Source organism: Adiantum capillus-veneris, chromosome 24, assembly GCF_014529385.1.
Source record: "Adiantum capillus-veneris isolate H3 chromosome 24, ASM1452938v2, whole genome shotgun sequence".
Classification (NCBI taxonomy): Eukaryota; Viridiplantae; Streptophyta; class Polypodiopsida; order Polypodiales; family Pteridaceae; genus Adiantum; species Adiantum capillus-veneris.
The window spans coordinates 6,967,045-6,990,260 of record NC_140954.1 but is presented as its reverse complement, the minus strand read 5'-3'; the positions used below and the strand labels follow the sequence as shown (position 1 = coordinate 6,990,260).

At 39.9% G+C, this 23,216-nt stretch overlaps 3 pseudogenes; 1 reads left to right on the top strand and 2 right to left on the bottom strand.

Moving 5' to 3' along the window:
- Positions 1–9,388: 9,388 nt before the first annotated feature.
- On the bottom strand, positions 9,389–12,431 carry LOC147425886 (uncharacterized; annotated as a pseudogene).
- Positions 12,432–12,597: 166 nt separating this feature from the next.
- On the bottom strand, positions 12,598–16,427 carry LOC147425885 (uncharacterized; annotated as a pseudogene).
- A 326-nt stretch (positions 16,428–16,753) lies between these two features.
- On the top strand, positions 16,754–18,343 carry LOC147425884 (uncharacterized; annotated as a pseudogene).
- The last annotated feature ends 4,873 nt before the right edge of the window (positions 18,344–23,216 follow it).

Sequence of the window (23,216 nt, the reverse complement as noted above, 5' to 3'; positions counted from 1 at the left end):
CGACTACATGCAGGCTCATCGCTTGAGCTTTGGGCGGAAGCAGTATGTCTGTGTATTTGACCAACCGGTCACCCTCAATGAAATTGGATGAGGGAGTTCCAAAGGAGGCATGGACATGTAAATCGGTGAATTATTCAATTCTCAAAGTGTTTGGGTATGAGGCTTTCATGCACATAGATAGAAGCCTAAGATCAAAGATAGATGCAAAGTCCAAAAAGTGTTTCTTCATTGGCTATGGAGAAGGTGACTTTGGGTATCGCCTATGGAATTCTGAAGATGGTAAAATATTTAAAAGTAGGGATGTAATTTTCAATGAACAAAATATGTACAAAAATGACTTGGAAAGAAAACAAACAAAAGAAACAGGTGCTGAGTACATGGAGCTTGAGGACGGTGAAGACTCAAGGAATGCAAATGGTGACAACGTACAACAATGTCAATCAAATGAGGAGCTTCAACCTATTCCTCAAAGATCTACAAGAGCAAGTAGACCTCCAGAAAGGTTTATTTCTTTCTTCGACTTCAATGAAATATTCTCTCTTGTTGTAAAAATTAACTCAATTAGGCTTGTCATAAGCCTTGTGGCTACTCATGGTTTAAATCTTGAGCAAATGGATGTAGATACGACATTCCCTCACGGTGACTTAGAGGAGGAAATTTACATGCTTCAACCAAAGGGGTATGAAGTAAAAGGTAAGGAGAAAATGGTTTGCAGATTAAAGAAGAGCTTTGTATGGCTTAAAGAAAGCATCAAGACAGCGGTATTTGAAGTTCGATTGATGGATGTTGGATCACGGATTCAGAAGATGCAACTCAGATCACTGTGTTTACACAAAGAATTTGGGAGATGGGAAGTTCATCATCCTAATGTTGTATATTGATGACATGTTGATTGCAAGTGCTAACATGCAGGCATCAAAGATCTAAAAGAGGATTTGTCTAAATATTTTTCAATGAAAGATTTAGGTGCTGCAAAGAGGGTACTTGGTATGAATATATCAAGAGACATGACAAAGAAGACACTAAATCTATCTCAAGAGGATTACATTGAGAAGGTACTAGAAAGGTTTGCAATGTAAGATGCATAATTTGTTTCTACACCTTTGGCCAGTCAATTTAAACTAACCAAGGATATGTGTCCAAAGACACAAGAGGAGATAGCCTATAGCTAAAGTTCTATATGCTGCAGCGGTAGGTTCTCTAATCTATGCTATGGTCTGGACAAGGTCATATATTGCACATGCAGTGTGAGTTGTGAGTAGGTTCATGGATAATCCAGGTAAAGAGCATTGACAAGCTGTGAAGTGAATACTTATGTATCTAAAGGAGACAACCACGAATGCTTTGTATTTTGGAGGCACTGACATTTCTTGCAAGGGTATGCTGATGCAGATATTGCAGGTGACAAAGACACTCGAAGAAACACTACTGGCTATGTCTTCACAATTGGAGGCACAACAATAAGTTGGGTTTCAAAACTACAGAAAGTGGTTTCACTTTCTACCAGGGAAGCATAATATGTAGTAATGAAGGAGGCAAGCAAAGAGATTCTGTGGCTTCACAGATTCTTAGAAGAGCTTGGATTCAAACAAGACAATTGTGTCTTATAGAGTGATAGCCAAAGTGCTATCCATCTTGCAAAGAACTCAGCCATTCATTCAACGACAAATTACATTAAGGTGAGATATCACTTAATACGCACTCTTTTGGAAGAGGGACAACTAAGGCTAGGAAAGGTGCATACAAGTGAAAATCCTGCAGACATGTTTACAAAGGTGGTCAACAAGGAGAAGTTGAGCTTGCTCATCTTCAATCGACATTCAAGGATAAGAAGACATGATGGAAAGTAGTTGCAGGTTTGGTTTAGAGATTAGTCTCCAAGTGGGAGATTGTTAAGTATGGAGCCTGATTTACAGGTTGTAATTTTTTGTATTAAAAATGCACATTTGTAAGGACTCCACTATGAGGAGAACCCATCGTGCATGAAGAAAAATAACTCGCCGAAAACCAAAATTTTCACGCAAAGCCTTGAGACTGGATTCGCCAAAATATTCTTTTTCATGGAATATTATGGCCGGACGAGCGCCGAAAAGTGGTCAAAAAACGGCCAGTCGTTCAGCAAGTTGGCCGGTAGCTGGTGGTTGAAAGTCAATGGCCGATGGCCGAATTCAATGACCGGTGGCCAATTTCAAAGGCAGACTTGTCTTCTCAAGGGCGGCCACACATGGGCGGATTGGAGAGTCCAACTTGGGCTTGTCTACACAAGGGCGGCTACACACGGATGCCTCTCATGAGAGAGGGCAACCCTTTTGGCCTATAAAAAGAGGCCATTTCTACACACATTTTGGAGTGTGAAGTTGATGCAACAAGGTGGGTGTGAGGTGGTTGGTGAGATTGAAGCAAGGAAAGAGCTCTATTAAGGGTATAATCCCTTTGTAGCCTACTTCTTGTTTGAAGTACTAAAGCCATTGAGTGGCTGCTTTCCCGTGGATGTAGCCCACATTGGGTGAACCACGTATATTGTGCTCTCTCTCTCTCTCTCTCTCTCTCTCTCTCTCTCTCTACTCTATAATCTCTTGTGTGTGAAAATCTATCTCTGTCCATTAAGTAAGCTACTCAAATATCTATTTATCTACGTCTATTTCCTAACACATCCAAGGAAGGTTAGTTAGGTGGATGATGTTTCTTCTAGAACTTGACTTCAAAATGTTTCATAAGCCTGATAAGACTCACTCTAGTGCAAACTTTCTCTCCAAAAGCATGGAAGGTGTCTCATCGACATCCTTAAGATAAGAATTAGTCTCAATGCTAAATTGTTTTAGATAATGACTATGGAGGAGCCAGCTCCAGAGTAACATGGCGTGTATAATTTCTTGCAATATGATGAAATACTAGATGATTGGTCAAATTCTAGTAAGAAGGCTCTCATTCTCAAAAGTCTAAAAGTTTACGATTATAGTTGGATCTTTATACATATTGGGCATTGATGGAGCGTGTCTATGGAAGAAAGGATGCATATTAATGACAAAGCTCATACTGGAAGCTCAAGAGGGTACACTTCTCCTGACATCACTCACAAGAAAGTTCTTCAAGCTGATTTGTGGTGGCAGAGTATGATATCAGGTGTTGGAGCCTTTTGTAAGACATGTGATACTTTCTAGAGAATGGGTAGATATACTACAATAGATATGACACCTCTTACCACTATTCAATCCTTGGGAATATTTACAAAGTGGGATTTAGATTTAATGGGACCTTGCAAGAAAGTCACACCAAGAAAGTAATGGCAACATGTTATGTCAACAAATGATTGGAAGCTAAAACACTCCCCAACAATACAACCAAGTCCATAGCTTGATTTCCATATAAGCATATTACATGTTGATGTGGCTACCTCTTGGAGATAGTTTTAGATCAAGAAATTCATTTTATAAATGATACTATCCAGATATTGACTGAAATATTCAATAAGAATTAAGCTCTCTAGAAGACTATTGGACAGTCTCCCAAGGGGTCCAATGAGCATTCAACAGCCCAATGGCTTGCCTGATTCCTGTTAGCCAGGAGACGAAGGGGTCCAATGAGAGTTTAGTTGCACCAATTAATTACCTAAAGCCCTCACAAAAGGGGAAAGGGGGACACATGTCAGAAGGCTATCACTTATGCTGCTCAAATTTCATTGGCCTTATAAGCCTGGCATGGACCAATGTGGTGTCAGAATGAGCAAATAGCAAGAGAGGATTTATTTTTCAAAGGCATTATGGCATACACACCCACACTAGTCTATGTGTGAAACAAGAAGACTATCTCTCTCCTTCTCAAGCTTTAATGGAAAGCTTATCACCTACTCCAAGGTTGTGAGAAGGGAGGCCTACACCAACAACTCTTGGCTTTGTGATGAAAATCCAACCAAGAGCCAAGCTTCAATGTATGCTCATCTCCTCTACGATGCTAATTACTAAGCTAAGCTATGCTAATATGAGTGATTATGTGAGGAGATGTACATCTTTCTCTTAAGACTACTCCTTCTTCCTCTCAATCTACTCTCATACCCTGCTAGCTCTCACCATCTTCGAAGGTGTGTGAGGTCTTGGGTCTGAAACCATGAGGGAATTGATGTTGTGTTTAATAAGTGTTTTGCTAAGTGCTTGAAGTTTCCATCTTCATTGCACTAGCTAGTATTGAAGGAACACAAAGAATTGTATTGTAAAATGTCTCTCTTGATGGGAGAAATCATAATACAAAGCCTTTTGGAGGGGGGACCGGCTCAATGTAAATCCGGTGTTGTCAATAGCTTAATTTTTCTCTCTTTTGAAGTATTGTTCATGCTATCTAACTAGGTGTTATACGTTTTGTTCTCTCTCCACCCAAGCACACTTGTTATTCTCATTAGGAATCTATTCTAATGAAATGCTCACTATGTTCATGCTATTTTCCGCTATACACAAGTTACTAGGCCATTAAATGTTACATTGGTATTAGAGCACAAGGTTCTCTCTTCTTGCTCAAGAAGGGAGGTCCTCAAGCTAGCTATAAATGGTTGGTACTATTAATTGCATTTGAGTAAGTAGAATAGGGATTTTCTAGCCTTGCAGTGCGCCTTCCTTCGTGCAGATAACGGGGCATCACCGTCAAGAGCTATGGTCTTAACAGTGGAGTCCTACGGGGCTTGCCTACGGCTTAACCACTATTGATATATTAGAAGCTTGATAGGAGCTGATGCTATTTTGGTGTTGAATGACCCTCTCTTCTATTCCTTGCAATTAATGGTATTCGAGCCATGGGTACAGTAGCTTGAGTGCTTTTTCTAAAGGGGTAAAGAGGAGTAGCAACTAGGGATTGAAGTGCTTCCTTGTACGAGTGAACAACTTTATCCCAGGCCTCTGCCAGAGAAGTGTTTTTATTGCAAGGGAGTTTTTTTATGAGGAACATTCTTCAATGGGGACACAGAATTGCAAGAAGATGCCGAAGTGCGGACCTTTACCGTTTTTTTTGGTGCTAGTCAAGCATGAGAAGTTATCTTTACCTTTATCTTTGGCATTCAACGAAGCATGGATTGTTTGCAATTGCGATTGATTTTCTTTGACTTTATTCACCCCAATTGCCGAGGTGGAAGGTGAAACACTCTTGGTTTGAACCTTAGGAGAAGATTTTGGGGGTTGTGGAGGCTGAGGAAAAGGAATTACTGAAGGAGATGGCTGCAGATTTGGTTTCAAACATTTGGACCAAATTTGTCGCAACGAAAGCATGAATTTGCAAATTTATCCCATTTAAGCTCGAATGGGCACTTTCCAACCACTGTATTGCTAGAGTCAATCGAAATGCTATCTAGTGTAGGGATGTTAGTATCCCATAGAACACAAAAGAGACCTGTGTTTGCATCCAACTTAGGAGGGCAAATGACCTTGTCTAACTGGGCAGCCAACAAAAGAAGAATGTGATGCCAAGCGCATGGAAAATCCACCATCTCAACCCAAACAAGGCACCTATGGGGCAAATAAGGCTTTGATAGTCCTTGGTGAGAGCCCAGGGCAATACATGAGTCAGTGTATTAAAAAAGAGAGGAGACATTTCAAGCAAAGCATCACAAGATCCATGTCTACCAGTAAGACCTCATAAAATCCTCTTGCACCAAAATAGACTCTTCGGACTGCTTGCCCTTTGAGCAAAAAATCAACCCATTGAGCTACATCCTAAGCAATCACTAGGCATTTTTTATGGGAAGAAGAGAACCACCACATTAAGGGCATATTGAGCAGCATGATCCATAAGCTCCTGTACCTGAATACAAGCTTCTGTAACAAGAATAGGCCCTTCCCAAGCTCGGCGTGCATCTTCAAAATCCTCATGCAAATATTCCTTGATAAGGGTCAAGGCATCCATGGCCGAGCCCTGCATGGCTTTTCGATGCTTGTAGATGCATTGTTCAATCGAGTCCATCAGCCAGCAAGATAGCACCTCTCAACCTGTGGCTTAATCATTGAGAGCATACCACACCCATAGACAGACTCTCTCTCTCTCTCTCTCTCTCTCACACACACACACACACACACACACACACACACACACACACACACACACACACACACACACACACACACACACACACACACACACACACACACACACACACACTCACACACACATACACCCACCCACGACGCTAACACTGAGGACACCAAGCAGCATCTTGCGCAGCAATTGTAACAAAAATTACAAATTATTGTCTAGAATACAGTAGGTCGCACATGTAATTGACATCAATAAAAAGAAGGTTCTCTCAGCTCTATCGCTTGCTACAACCAATTGCAGCCAATGGTGTGCAGACAGAGGAGGGTCAGAGTAGACCATCGCAGGGGCTGAAGTGATGCGTGCAAAAGTTGTCTCGTACGCAGGGTAATTTTGCGCAGCGCAAAATTTACTCTCTCGCCAGACACCAACTCTCTCTCTCTCTCTCTCTCTCACACACACACACACACACACACACACACACACACACACACACACACACACACACACACACACACACACACACACACACACACACACACACACACACACACACACACACACACACACACACACACACAGAGAGAGAGAGAGAGAGAGAGAGAGAGAGAGAGAGAGAGAGAGAGAGAGAGAGAGAGAGAGAGAGAGAGAGAGAGAGAGAGAGAGAGAGAGAGAGAGAGAGAGAGAGAGAGAGAGAGAGAGAGAGAGAGAGAGAGCTACTTACATTGAGCTGCCAAATAATATTTGTAGCTAGTGGAATACTTCAATAGGCTCCTTCAAGGGAGTGGATGTGGATATTTTCAACTTAAACTTAATGAAAAAAGACAGTTTTGAGTTATGAAAATTTTAGTGGTAGAGTGCTAATTTTTTAGCATCTGTATATTTGCATCATTTTATCAACAATATACACTAGAGTTCATAACTTTTTTTAACCCAAAACACATCCAAAATTGTCTAATTTGACCTATTGAATTTCTAACTAAACACAAAAATTAACTTGTTGGAAAATAACACTGTTTTACATAATCAGAAGATCCATGGAAAATGATAACAAAATGTAAACCGCATTTGCCCCAAAAAAAAAACTCTCTCTAAGACTTTGCCCTACATCAATGAGTCGAGAAATGTTTGACAACGCAAAGTAGGTGTGATATACATGTCCCTTGATAGATTGCTATCAAAAAATACCTCTAAGAGTAATCCCTTGAGGCTTGCCAAAGTTGATATCTTGATAAAATATCGGAAGTAGATCTAACCAAATGGGGCCGCCGCCTACTATGAGGTCGAACACATACTAGCTCTTCATTGAGAGGTTGTCTTCCTTTACCCATGTTATTGCAAAAGAGTTTAGTAGAAGTAGACTTCTCAGGTCCCCGCCAGCTACTCAAAAGACAGACACAATATGATTGCACCATCGACTAAAGTCGGATTGTCTGCAACATCATAGAAAGATAACATTGCCACAATACCCCTCCCCTCCTTTACAGGTTTCTTGGCTCTGATGGGAGAGCTTGGTTATGGAGGGTGTAGGCGACAAGAAGCCATAGCAAGAGAGAGAGAGAGAGAGAGAGAGAGAGAGAGAGAGAGAGAGAGAGAGAGAGAGAGAGAGAGAGAGCAAAAAGCAGATCGAGAGAGAATAGAGAGGAACTTGACACACAAAAAGGATACACTATATTCACTACAAAAACCTCACCATATAAAAAAGATGAGCCGTGCAAAACTTCTAAATAGGAGTGAAGTTCATCTGCATTCTCCATAAGGGAGTGTTCCAATGGGCTGACATCAAAGTAAATGAGGGCTGAAACCCCCCCTCCCCCCCCCCCCCCCCCCCCCCCCCCCAAGCCCGAATCACTCTCATGATATCTTGAGTTTTTGGTGTACTAAAAAACCGTGAGTTTTAGGCTCTCTCACAACCAAGGATTTTGGTGTATCCATAACCTGGTGCTATGATAGTGAACCTCCCCTTGAATAGATAGGGTGTAGGTTGAAAAATTAGGAGTACGTTAGTCATGCGAGCATAATTTCATGAGCAACACGAGCAAGGGAATTACTCAAGCAACATATAAAAGTGAACAATTTATGTATGTTTCTATATGAAAATATATATCTATGTGTGAGTGTAAGTGTGTTTGTGTGTGTGTGCACACATATATGTGGATGTGTGCATGCGTATTTCTTAACTTGTAATGAGCTTAAACAATGTTTTTTTTAAAAGTTCTACATATATTAGATTTCTATATCTTGCAAGGATCACTAGCATCAAATGCTCAAATGATCAAATCATCAAGGGATCACCGCTCCACCTTGATGTGGATAATTATTTAGATACGCATAATTAGACATCTTTAGAAGTGGACTGACTAACTCATGGAGGGAATTGTAGAGTGAAATGATGAGAAATCAACAAATTTTAGCAAACCTCATAGACATCACATGTACAACTAATCCAATATATATGCATGTATATATGTAAGAACAAACTTTCATGCGTTCATATACTTACTAATCACTAGGATCAAGGGGTCACCACTCCACCTTGCATATGTGTGTGTAACCCTAACTAAGCACTATTTCAAGTTCATCTATTTTCCTTTAAAAAATCGGCCAGATTCTTGTTTGTATAACAGACTATTTTACCAAAAACATTCTCTCCTTATGAGAGACCTCACATGAGGATTTTGAAGCAATCATACAATTTCAAAAAGTTTCCAACTGTCATGAAAATTTAAGTAGATATGTCTTTCAAATTGATATCTAGTGTTACAAGCCCATGAGTTCACAAAGCCCATGCTATACCCACACATTACGAATGAATTTTACATGACTGTCAAGCGTGATATTATAAAAAGAGGCCGAGAATGGAAGGGGGCATTTTTGAGGGGAAATATGCACCCGTGCACACACAGACAATACTTCTAATTTATTTGAATTATACCCTAATGTCATCCCAATTTTGAGCACTCAATAATGAGTGACAGGAAAAAGTACATTTTACAATAAACAATTAGCTAGTGTCATCTTAATATTGAGAAATCATCAATGAATGACAAGAAGATTGACAATAACGATATTTTCCACTAGTCTCGGCATTGTTATGTCCATATATGTAACATCCTTATGAGGCTTCAAAGAAAGCATCACTCTACACCAAATGACAATAGCATATTGCAAGCCCATAATCAAGTGTTTGCATAGACAAAACAAGCTTAATGTAGTCCAAAAGTCTAGGCAATGTTTTGCCCAAATACATATTTCTCAAAGTTTAGAAGTCAATAAAACTAAAAGACAATAGTAGTTGCATGGCTAGAATCAAGTTTTTGCACACCCAAAAAGAAGCTAAGTGATCATGCAAAAAAAAAAAGATCCACTCTAAAGAAGACTACTCAAAATCTGCGTGGTCATCAATGAAGATACATCTTCGCCTTCGCCTCTCACGCACGAGTGATTGGTCATATGAATAGGTGGTCGCCATGTGCCTTGCCATTGCCTTTGCATAGCAAGGTAGCTCACTATCAATCACAATGAGATAATAATGTCATAAAAAATAAAAATTAGGTGCTATAAAATAATGAATAAAGCAAACTCACTAGTCTGAAGGCACATCATCAACAACCAAATCATTCCCCACATCATCCATGCTATCATCACTATCTCCAAGCTCGGCAACCTTCGGAGCACCATAGTACCCCTGTACCAAAGGAGACAAGTATCCCTCACATATCTCTAGATCACTCTCCACGACCAAGCAACCACGAGAAGTGTGCATAGCCGCCTTTAATAAAGTCCCTGTACCACCACCAAGCTCCAAACATGTACCTATTTTAGGGCACAAGGCCTCTAAAAACAGCATATGGGCAACACTCCTCTCTAACATGCCTCTCCACCCACCACTCTTGCCATTATGTGTTGTGCGAGTAGACGATGGCAAGTAGTGACTGATAATCTCCATTGAGAGATCTTGTTGCAAGACTCTCCCCACCTACCATACAAGAAAATGAGGCAGCTATGTATGAACATTTAAAAATTTTAGTGCAAAAACAATCACAGTGAATAATAAACAACGACACAAAAACCTTTTGAGCACTCTCATGATCAAATGAAGGATTACTTCCTGCCTTGTGAAATGCCAAAGCATAGAATACATTCATCTATCATAGCCATGGAAACAACACATAAAAAAGTCAATTTTGCATGTATCAAATTTCTTTTAAAGAATTGTTCATGTTTTTTGAAGGATGTTTTATTACCTTTTGTGTATGCCCATTCTTTGTTCGTGATGAAAATGGCTCAGAGCTCTCCATGATCCACCTAAAACTCAGCTCTAGGCCTGTGCGTGTGGCCAAGCGCTCCACAAGACTAAGAGCGATGCTAGGACAAAGAACAAGCACCCAACCCATGTCATCCATCACTGTAGATGCAACCACCAATGAAAACTTGACATGGTCATCTGTTAGCTCATTCCATGCAGGAATGCCATGAAAACCTTGAACAAGCCCACCTACAAGCAAAATTATTGTATTTGAGTGTTAACAATTTGAGCTAAGTATATGCATGGTGTATACAAGATAGCATTGAAAACTCTCTTACCAGTAGGAAGATCAATAACAGTAAGATCAATAACAGTAAGATCAACACTCCATGCACTAGGTTTTCCATTTCTTATCTTCTCACGTTCACCCAAGCCAACAAAAAACTCTCGCATCACCACAAAACCATCCTTGAAGTTTCTTGCAGTGAACTCCTTGCCAAGCTCAATGTAATCATAAATCCAAACCTTTGACTGTTTTATGTCTCCTTTCTTTTGAATGGAATGGAAACTAGCCAAAGGTGCATGAATCAAAGCTCCCTTTCCAACATTCTTTTGGGTATGAGAACTTCCTAAGTTTCTTGTATCTAACACATATAAAAAAAAGAACACATTTTTCTTCAAATCAATCCATGCCATAATGATTAGCATAAGACATAACAAAAGAAAGAATAGCAAGAACATATTGTTCCCACCAACAATTTAACTTACTTACCCTTGATTGACATTACACCCTTGCTTGATGGTGGACGGCCTCCATGATTCTTGCCTTGCTCTTGTCTTTCTTGATCTTCTTTTTCTTTGAGAGCTTTCAACTCTTCCTCCATCTTCTTCCTTTGCTCAACAGTCATCTCTCCTGATGACCCTGAGTCGGACTTACATTCACCCTTCAAATGACGAAGATAATTCTCCTTCTCCTCTTCTAGACACTCACCTTTCTTCATATCAATCCACCAAGGGCAGTGCTTACGCTCCCAATCCGTGAGAAGAAAGGCTCCACCAGAATCATTGTTCTCTCTGAAGATAGTGGAGGTGTACATACTATATGTAGGAGGACACATAATTGTCCATGCTTTACATATGTCAGTCATGCAAGTGATATTCTTACTTCTTATGAGATACATCAAGAACCTACAACAATATGATTACATAAATAAAACGAACTTATATAATACAACAATAGTCACTTAGCAAAATGCATAACATAGGAATTACCTATAGACCAATCGATGGGAAGAATTTTTCAAGTCCACATGCTTTGATGGTGGAGTAACCACATTCATCTCCTTTTGAAATTCGTAAAAAAGTACTCCTCTATATCTACTAACAATGTCTTCAAAATATGACTCCAAGTGAACATCTAGAGGCAAAACCACCTTGTGAACTCCATGTGTGGAATCTATAACCTGTTGTAAAAGCCTTCTTGCATCCTCCAAGACTTGATCCATCCATACTTCCTTGGCCAACCAAGGGATATAGAAATGATCTCCCAAAGGCATTCCAAAACTTTGGCGAAAGTTCTCATCTGCTCCCAAAAGCTTTAGCATTTTTATCTTTAGCTCTTGAGAACATGTAGCACAAGATATAGAGTAGAGTTTCTCTATTGTAATCTTGAATTTTTCATCCTCAAAAGGAAGACTCCATAAAATTAGAAACCATTCTTCTCCATTAGCAGGATTCACCACGGATAGATTCTACAATAACCAAACAAGATAAACAAACAAATCTTTTTATTATACTTTTAATAGAGTGTTGTACTCACCCGAGTCATGCGTCTATTGTAAGCTTTAACAACATTCCTCTTTGCTTGAATCTCAGCCCTCACACGTTCATCTTGTGACAAAGTAAGAGGTATCTTATTTAATGCTACCTGTAAATCAGACTTCCATTTATTCTGCATACACCATTTCAATAAAATGTATCAAGAACCCAAAAGATTATTAGAATCTTACCAAATCTTAACAAATTTAAGTACATACCCCATAAACCATGGGACCAAGGATAGATTGAGTAAGAGGATACCAAACCCTCTTTCCTGATTGTGCTTTTTGAGCCCTTGCTTTCTCCATTGACACTCGTTCAGCCTTAGTAAAATTTTCAGTGATTTGAGATCCATCTAAAGAACAAATGGTACTTGTATGATACAAGTAGTCTTTGAGGTTGGTCTTAATGATTGCTTCTTCATTCATTCTACATAAACAATAAACCATAAAAAATTTTCCTCAAGACGTATCATTAAAACAAAGAAAAAGCAAAATTTAATGTACAAATGAAAATAAGACTTACATGTTCAATCTTTGAAGAGCAGCAATTAATCTCAACTCCTCTTGTTGGGTAGGAACAATAAATTGTGCCAAAACCCTCACATGTTTCTTCTTGTCATTACATGAGACCTCGCTTATGCTCTCCATCCAAGAGGCCTCTCGATGATTCCCTTCCCAGACAAAGAACATCTTTCCCTTCAACATGGACCATTGATCGTTGTTTTCAAGCTCATCCTCAAACTCTTTGTTAAGCATATGCCAATACTTGTCCCAAGTTTTTGTAATGTCCTCATTAACATCTCTACTTGAACCATCAGGAAGACTTATGGATAAGATGAACATACCTTTCATCTTAAGGTACCCTTCTTCTTCAAAAACCTTCTTAAGTAGAGAAAGGTCCCTTTTAAGCTCTCGTACTCTCTCATTTATCAAACACCTACAAAGAGGAATCATAGGGGGTATACATCCTTTATTGAGGGTTAAACTGTCTATAAACTCGGAGCCTTGAGGCCTGATAATAGCTTGTGGGATGACCTCCTCAACCTCCTTGTCATCTGTCACCTTCTCATTGTCCTTCATACCCCCATCTACATCCTTATCATCATTAGTGGCCTCTTTATCTCCTTGATCATCATGAATGTCTTCTACTTGTTGATTAGCCTGAGCATTTTCAGCTTTATTAACTAATTTTTCGCTATCCTGGCTGCTAGCAACAGATTTCCTCTTCTTGCGTATAACTTTGGGTGAACCTTTTGTCCTCTTTCCAAAGCACAAATAAAGAACAAATAAGCATATCAACAAAAATATTAAACTTACATACATTTAAAATTTCTTCAAAACAAGATGCTTATTTATGGGCCAAATTTAAAATTCAAAACTTAAGAACATGCATTTCAGTCAAAATCCGACATCACATGCATTGTGTGTGTGTGTGTGTGTGTGTGTGTGTGTTTTTGCGGAGGTCTTAGCCACAAAAATTACATACATAGCATGCTCATTTTTAATGATGACAAGGCCAGATCCAAAAAATTCATTGCGTGTATAGAAGGCATATAGTTAGGGAAGTTCAAAGTCTTGAAAGCAAGAAACTCAAGCTTTCTGTCGAAGGCTAACATTCTCAAACTGAAATCCAACCTGTAACAATTACCTCGTAACTCACATACACTAAAAGGCAAACGATTGATAGAAAACAGTGGGTTTCATGGTAGAGAATGAGCAGATTACAATCTAACATCAGCCAACAACAGTCATGAGAGAAATGGGCAGCTGAGTTAGGGTAGAATACAAGCCCCTCAGCATTGACCCACAATTGTTGTCCTTAACTTGCTTCAAAGTGACTGAACACACACTTATGGTAGAAGCTACCATGCTTAAAGTAAAGTCCCTTTCTAAATAAACAAGGCCCACCAACTTAAGCCAGTGAGAAATAGCAGGAACAAAGCCAAAAATACGCCAGTACCTTTTTAGAAAGACCACGGGGGAACTTTTCTATCGAAACAAGGCACAATGTGAAGCTAAGAATTAAAGAAAGCTAGCACTTCAATGATGGCGCGCTCGCTTGAGGAAGGCAGAGATCCCAAGTGCTATGAGAGAACTTGATGAGGCAATGGCAAGAGGCAATGACATTTTGGTAAGATTTTCTCTTCTCTTCACAAGGAAGTTGAGCTCGCGAATGTCAACCTCAAGTTGGGTCACATTCTTATCATGCTGAGAAGCATAGTCTCTGGCTTCCATGTATGTGTGTGTGTGTGTGTTTGAGGAGGCCTTCTATGCTTAAAACCAGCTCCATTCCTATGTATATGCATCATACACATCTCAACCAATCACCAATCCATACTGGGTACCTCCTACAATCAACGTATTGGCAAGAGATGCCAATTGAAGTACAATCAAATAGTAGCCTCTTCCAAAGATGGGGGAAGAGCCTCGGCACTTACACAAACACTCGAAATATTGTTGGTTTGAAATATTCCGCCATTAACACATCCACAGTAAGATATGTGAAGGACGAACGGTCGGTATCTCCCTTAACCGATGGCTACTGTTTGATTGTACTTCAATTGGCATCGCATTTAGCCTACACCATCTGTGGCTCCCGGCCACCAATCCTTATCAAATAATTTATGTTTACAACTGTACAATATCATAGAATGGTGTTTATTGTTGATGTTATGGTGGAGTTAGAGATGAAGTAATGACTTCGAGAACTCGCAAGAAATGCGGAGCGTAACACCAAAGAGGAGTTATGCTCCAACACCATAGATGAGTTATGCCCAAACTCTTGTGATGATGCCCCGCATATGCTCCCCCCCCCCCCCCCCCCCCCCCCCATGCGACCTTCCAGGCAGGGTTTTTCCGGCGAAACCCCTGGCATGGAGCAGTGTTGAAAAGAACTTTCCTCATCTTATGGCTTGACTGAGATATGTATGCCTTTCGACTGAGATATGAATTCCTTTCAACTGAGATATGTTGGAATTTTACTGAGATATGTATGCATTTCGACTAAGATCTGTATGCATTTCGATGGGGAAAGGCAGCTCATAACACAGTTGAAGGTCAAAGGTGTGGAAAGACAATACACAGCTAGCCCCTTTTGATGGTGTGGAAAGCCAATACACAGTTAGCAAGTCTCATGTTGGTCAAGAATCTACGTATTCACAGGTGTTTCGTCGGCGAAACCCAATCTTGCCAAGAGCCCCAAGCCACCTGCTCAGTCATTGCCATGGCATCATCCACTCTTTCATGGTGTTGGAGGTTAAAAGTTAAGTCTTTCGCCGCCGAAACTACCTGGTCTGTGCATAATTTCAAGAGATTTCAAGAGGTGAAATTTAGATTTGTTGAACTGAGATTCGCCAGCCTGTAGATCATGCTTAGACATGCTTAGACATGTTCTAAAACACATCTTGACAGATGATTGGGAAGAAGACACATATTCTATTTGGCAAAAGAGCTTCGCCCGCCTGTAGATCATGCTTAGACATGTTCTAAAACACATCTTGATAGATGATTGGGAGGAAGGCACATGTTTGATACTACAGTTTGGATAATTTGGGTGATTACAAGCAAGGAAAATGGCAAGGAATAGGCTCTCTGTTTTGGGCTGTGTTTAGAATCTATGAATTAGAGAGATGAAGCAACAGCTTCTGTCAAACGATCACTGACATACAGTAGTAGCAGGCTAGTATATCACATCATTGACTTAATTTAAATCTCTCAATACCTGCTCGCAATAGCTCTCAGGCATCAATACCTGCTCGCCATGGCATCAATACCTGCTCAAAAAAACTCTCAGGCACCTGCGCAATACCTCTCATTCATTCTCAATGGGCACCTGCTCGCAATACCTCTCAGGCACCTGCTCGCAATTCATCAATACCTTACCACGCGTTTTTGCATCAGATTTGCAACACATCGTGCATCCTTGGCGGCTATCAATAGGCTTGTATCCTTTCGCAAAATTAGCAAAATTAGCTCTGGAAAGCAAAGGGCACCTGCACAGTAAGTGTTTTGCCGCCGAAACTACCTGGTCTGGTCACGCATTTTTCTTAGTGGGTGGGGGCCCCTTTAAAAGGGCCGTCTGGACCAAGAGCAGCCTGTGAGGGTCAAGTCGAGCTACTGTGTGCGAGGGTCAATGATAGGGGTTGCCCCCGACTGTGTCAAGGATAGGGATTGTGTGCCCTCGAGGGTCAAGTCTAGCTCCACAGCATGCTAATGTGTGCACCCAAAACCAATTTGCTAAGATACAGAGGAGTTTCGCTGCCGAAACCCCTCCACGACCTAGTAGCAAAAACAACACAGAGAGAGAGAGAGAGTACCTGTTCACGTTTCTGCTGATTTCGCCGTTTCATTGTGTGCTATAGGGATCGCACACAGAGCTACGTTTTCAAGCAGGACAAAGACCACGGCGTGTAGGACATTTTAAATCTTTTTTTTAATTTATTGAATATATGAAAACTATAAAAATGATAATACAAGATATATAATAAAAATGATAACAATGCTTGAGTAATATCTAAAGTAAGATACTCCGCATTGAATATCGCCAATCATCACTTTAAAACAAAATATCTTTTGCTTTATTGTTCACTCTCATGCCATCATATATACGAGTCTTGTTCTCTGTTTAACACTATCTTTTGCCACTTTCGCCTTTTGCCTTCTACTTTCTGCAAATATGAATACTGCAATTATACGAGATGAGAGCATCACTAAACAGATAGAGCTTTAAACTCAAAACAGTGTTGTGGAGATCTCACGCCATGAGTTAAGTGCACGTTTTAGATTAGTAGAGCATACAATAAGTTTGCATCAATTATTTGGTGAGTAGAATGAAGGTCTTTCTTTTGAGGTGCCAAATATTCATAGAGGAGAGAATACTGTGTTTCAATTGGATATTCAATTTGGAAGGACATTTGTTTTGCATGGCAAACAGCTATCAAGACAAGCTCCTGTTATAGAAATTGAGGAAGAGTGTTCAATACAGGAGGCAGTGGAGGAGAAAGGTGAGCCAAAAGCAACAGAGATTGCTAGCTTGGAAACTTCCACTGCACATAGCATAGTTGAGATGCTTAGAAATCTGCCACAAAAGAACTCTTTAAGAGCAAACTTTGAGCTAGTTCGCGAGATAAGAAAGATTGATGAGCTACCACAAAGATATGATGGAAACATCATGTTTGAGCTGCCATATGCAGACCCTACCAATAGGACAACAGGAGCAAATGACAAATTTGATGGACATGTTTGGACAAATGCGGTAACAAGCAATACCGCTGGATTTGATGGGATTGTCAGATTTAAAAAATGTGGTGGACACTTGATGTGCCTAAACAATATATGTTCAGGAGTACAAAGATCAAAAGAAATGAACGAAAAGTTTTGGACAGGGCGTTTGTCAAAAGTCTGTCCCTCAGGATCCACGACAGGCAGCTTTGGAAGCCTAAAATGCTTTTATTGTAGTCTTCCCCCAACTTGAATCTCTGAATGCCCTTGTAAGCTCATTCTTTGCTTGCCCTCAGAGATCCCTGGTAAGAGAATAACGAGAAGGATTCTTCACATGGGTTGTCACTTACACCCAGTTGCTGAGGGTGTTGCGAAACAAGCAATGGTGGATGTTAAAGTCAAAGTGAAGGACATGATATCTAAAGATTTTGTGGGTAGGCCAAGGTCTCTCCAACAAAAATTGGCAAAGGAAATAGTACTGCAATCAGCACTTTTTAAAGACCACTCTACTAAGACAATGCTTTTTGACAAGGACTTAGGTGAGGTCCTTGCTAAACTTGCACCTACACTTGACAAACAAAGATTGTCACGGTGGACGAAAGAAGCACAAGCGGAGGTCGGCCAACCCACTACTGGCTATGATTCCATTTTTAGTTTGAAGAAGCGCTTGCTTTTTGACTTTTTTCAAAGCATGGCCTTTCTTAGTCAACTAGAGTTCTCTGGCTTTGATAGATGTCACATTTTTAAAATGTCAACCCAAGGACCTGGCAATGGTGTTGATTTGGTTAATAAAATGCATCCTGGTGGCGAATTGGAAAGTTGTTGGGTTTTCTTTGATTTTGTTAAAAGAATGCAAGAATGGACAACTATGGCATGCCATGTATATAACCCTTATGTTCAAGAAATGCAAACCATAGCTATTGGAGATTTTAAAGTGGAAGATACTGAAGCTCAAACTCTTTTTTGGATGCTACTGAATCGAGTGATGCAAAAGGAGGGTTACGAAAAGGCTGAATTCAAAGGATTTATGGCTGATGAAGCTTAGGCAAATTGGCGAGCTATGAGGACAGTTTTTAATGGAGGCCCTAATAATGTTATGGTTGGACAGGAAAGATCATGCTCATTTCATTGGGAACAGAGCATGCAGCAACATGCAAGAAAATGTATCCTTCCCCACAGTCAAGAAGAGTTTAAATAAAGGTGTAGAGCATGGAGGATTGCACCTTCTGAAGAGGCTGCCAAAACAAAATTGGACAATCTACGTATGTGGTTGAGAAAAGGACATTTAGACAAAACGAAGATTTCAATTCTCGAGACATGGCTTGTCTGGTGGCATGCCAGAGTTGCATATTGGGGTGAATACATGGTCAAGGTGAGTCATTGTTAAATATTTAGAGCAAATAAAATAATTGCAAGTTTAAATGTTCTAAATTTATTTTAGGCTTTGGAGGGGAGTGACAGGCAACTAGTACCACATGCAAACTTAGCGGAGTCCGTGCATGGGAGCTGGTTAGCTTCCAATGATGTGGTTAAATATATTTCTCTATACAATGCTTGCTACGGTGATCTTTGTACTGTTCTTTTGCAACAGTAAAAATATGATTCTTTTCTTAAGGGTGGACACCTTGGATGTGGCCCTGGAATTGAGAAAATTAAAAAAAGACGAGCTTCATCTAGTGCAACCCTCCCAAGACCTATAGAAGTGGTGGACCTAACTAATCAGGCAGCAGTTGAGCTTAATGCTGCCAATAGAAACTTTTTGGCAGATGGTGATTCAAGGACAGTGAGGCGACGATGACAAGGCAAACACAGTAATCCAATTAGAGATAGAGATTCACATCGGCCTGAATTTGAGTATGTCACACAACCTGCACGTCGCTCAACTCGACCTACCCATAGCTCAATTGGAATACAAACCACTATTGAGGTGGATGTTCACCACACACGATGGGCTATTCGAAGGACAAATCCAGGGAGTGAAGTGCGATGCCAAGGATACTTACGACATAAAAACAAAAAGTGCAATGAGCTAATTGATAAGAAGGGTAGAGGAGGATTATTAGGGGTGCCTGCCCCTTGTTTTGAGGGTCTCATTGAAATCCCTTCAGGTCTAAGAAAACAATTTGTATGGTTCTGTGGCAACAACATTGATCATACATGGGAGCCATCAAAAATTGTGAAGGAGAGACCAACAAACCGTCCTACTATATGGACAATTGCAAAAGGAACATCCTTAGATTATACAGAAATAGAAGCATTGTGGGCTGCAGGATTTGACTTGCAGAATATTGAAACTACATCACAACAAAATGCAAATTTGGTGCACAATGCAGATGATGCTGATGTGCGTCCTAAGCACCGTGATGGTAGGGTGGTGGTGGTCACTAGGGTCATAACAAAAGAGATGGAGGCAAGAATCAACAGAGCTGTAGAGTTGATTTGCACAATTCATGGCCAACGTGTGGTGATTCAAAATGAGCATGTGGAATTTACTTTGACAACCAGTACAAGCGAGCAAAATGAGGAGAGCTATTTGGTGGTAGTGTCCATCTTTCCTTCTTGCACATGTGAGGATTTCCAAAAGCGTTTATGAGAGGGTAAAAAATATATGCCTTGCAAACATCTTTATTTTGTCTACACAAAAAATCTTGGGTTAGATGCGTTTCATCAAAGGTTTGTTCATCAAGCAGCCTTGACTAAAAGGGAGCTCCATCAAGCACTTAGACTTTTGTCATAGATTTTAGATTACCTTGCATTTTTTTGGAAATTTTGGAAAATGTTGTCTATGTATAACTGCTCAATCAAACTACCATCTGCGATTGTATCAAACTACCATGTGCGATTGTATCAAACTACCATGTGCGATTGTTGTATTTGTATACATTACGTGATTGCTCATATATACATTTCTATATGTTCTGGGCCACTTTTGAGAAAATATTTTTAGGTTCTATATACAGTCTCAAGGTGTTTTTTCCTACAGTTGTACTATATATAGTTTCAAAAACTTACATTGTCTGTTTACTTACAAGGTATTTTTTCTAGCAATTGAATTATTTGCAAATGCACTGTTTATGGTATACAACCTTCAAATTTTTTAGCCTAAAATGAGCATGTATCCTTGGCTACTATTGTATACATTCCACAATTAGGCATTCAAAAAGGTAGAGAGCTAACTAAAGGTAGATTTAACAAAGTGTGATTTATTGTTTTTCTAGTGATACATTTACAATGTATAAAGATTCAATTTGCATATGGTCTTGTGCTTCTTGGAAATGTAGAAATGTTTCTCAAATAAAACCACCACTACTACGTGCAGTTTCTATGAGTTAAATCCTTATGAAATTGCAAAACAAAATTATTGTTGCTAATTTGTTTGTTGAAGAGAATAATCTATATCAAAGGTATTGATACTATGATGCTCATACATATTGTAAAGGAAGTTCGCAACATGTAGCATTGATCTAGCATTGATCTACCTTTGCTTAACAAGATTCTTTGTGATAAGATGCAAAGCTGTGTTTGATTTTTATCGCGTGTTTCTTAGTGAAATACATCAAGCATAATGTTGTGTTTTTGGGGTTCTTTTTAATTATGTTACTTTTTTTTTCCATCGCTCGTCTTGCTCGTGGGATTATGCTCGCAAAATGGTCATCCCCAAAAATTAGCTACCAACAAATGGAGTTTTTGGTTCACTACCAAACCTTGGGTTTAAGGTGTACCCAATAACCTTACGAGAAGTGCAACAAGAATAGGAATTGAACAAAAACTCGTAGTTTGGGAGGTCTTACCACTCATGTGTGGCAGTGTCTATAGCTCGTGCAATTTTGACTAGGAAAAACATAAAAAGAGTTGATCTAAAGAACATCATTGTCAAAAAAATATATTTGAGATTCGATGTCTCCATCAATCACATGAATGTAATTTTTACCCTTTTGAAAGCATCTATTTGAAAGATGATTTGTCTTACCACAATGAACACAAGGATTCTTCTTTAAACAGTCCTTTGTCTGGTGATTGTTGCACCCACAAATGACACAAGATCTGGTATGAATGGATGGGCGAGTTGAAGCTGAGGTAGAAGCACAATTAGTGAATGCATAGGCACTGGGAGTATCAGAAGAACGGATGGGGGATACTGCAAGGGAGACTGTATATGCACTAGGAATAATGGGAGAATTGGTACGAGATACCCTTTTTTTCTTCTTCTTGCAATGAATTGATGATACCATTCAAAGGAGGGCAACCGATCTTTCTCTTTTAAAATAGTAACAATCTGATGGAATTCATGAGGCAAACTTACTATGAGATCTTCTTTTGGCATTGGGGCTTCGACATAAACAAGTTGAGTTTTAATACTCTTCGATTGGTTAGCTAAAGATGTAATGTTTTCATCAGCATGCATAGCCAGAGAGTACAAATCTATCTTTAGACTCATCATTGAATACTTAGCTTTAGCACCAAAAATCTTCTCTAGCTGTATCCAGGCAGCACTAGAAGATTGCACATCATCTAAGTAGTGAATAAAGTCATCTTTGAAAGATGTCAGAATAATGTCTAATGCTTACTCGTCCTTACGTTGTTGCTCGACAAAGTTTTCTCTTGTAAATTGTAGTGGATGTGCCCGGCTTCATTGTAATAATAGAGTGTCGTAAATATTCGCCCACTATAAAAATTGCTATCTTTGCTTTAACTGCCAGAGAAAGAGGCAATCAATGTTTGATGTACGTTGCCAAAAGGTGTGCTTCTTGAATAGCTTTGCAGACTCCTTAGGGTAGTTTTGTGCTGTGTGGAGAAGCCCTTGATTACTTTTTTATGCACCTTAGATGGAGATTGCCACTATCAACGAGTTCAACACTTTGGCCAAGTTGCATCGCCAACTGCCTTGCAATGCAAAACTCCCCAAGTTGCACTATGGATGGAATTTTGTAATACTTTTGAATAACCTCACTAGAAATAGGTCTAAAAAAGTGTTTTGAAATGCATTAAATAACCTCTACTATAGGGAAGGATAACCTCTACTGCAGGTCTTTGTTTCCTTCTCTTGTCGTTGCTGTTGAGGGCATTTGAGATGCTGCATCAAATACTACTTCACCGGCGTATGTAAGACCAAGCAGATAGCATTGCAAAATGCTCTGACTATGCACCACCTTCAACCTTTGTACACACTACCAAGCATCATTTCAAAATGCTAGTGCATGGAAGGAAGCTTGGGAATTGTTAGGCAGCATTTTGAGATGCCAATTCCTTCTGTAGCCACCTTCGCTTGCCAATGGCACCAACAAAGCTTAGCAATGTATCACCTTAGACTTGACAACATCACCTCCTTCAAGCTATGCTTGCCTAGGCTCTGTATAGGAGGAAGATGACAACAACCTGCTGCAACGAGCGCCTAGGCTCTGATACTAGTTGATGGGAGAGCTTGGCTATGGAGAGTGTAGGCGTCAAGAAGCCATGGCGAGAGAGAGAGAGAGAGAGAGAGAGAGAGAGAGAGAGAGAGAGAGAGAGAGAGAGAGAGAGAGAGAGAGAGAGAGAGAGAGAGAGAGAGAGAGAGAGCAGAACGAGAGAGAATAGAGAGGAACTCGTCACACAAAAAGGATACACTATATTCACTACAAAAACCTTACAATATAAAAAAAGATGAGCCATGCAAAACTTTTAAAAAGGAGAGAAGTTCATCTGCATGCTCCATAAGCGAGTGTTCCCATGGGTTGACATCACAATAAATGAGGGCTGAAACCCAACAAGCTCTTCATTGAAAGATCACCTCCCTTTACCCATGTTCAACACCATCATACTTCTAGATAACATAGGTAAAGAGAGACAACCTCTCAATGAAGAGCTGAGAAGTTGGTATAGGTGGAGAGGGAGATTGTAGAAGCATCATTTAACTATGATTCCATAGGAAATCCGGCTTT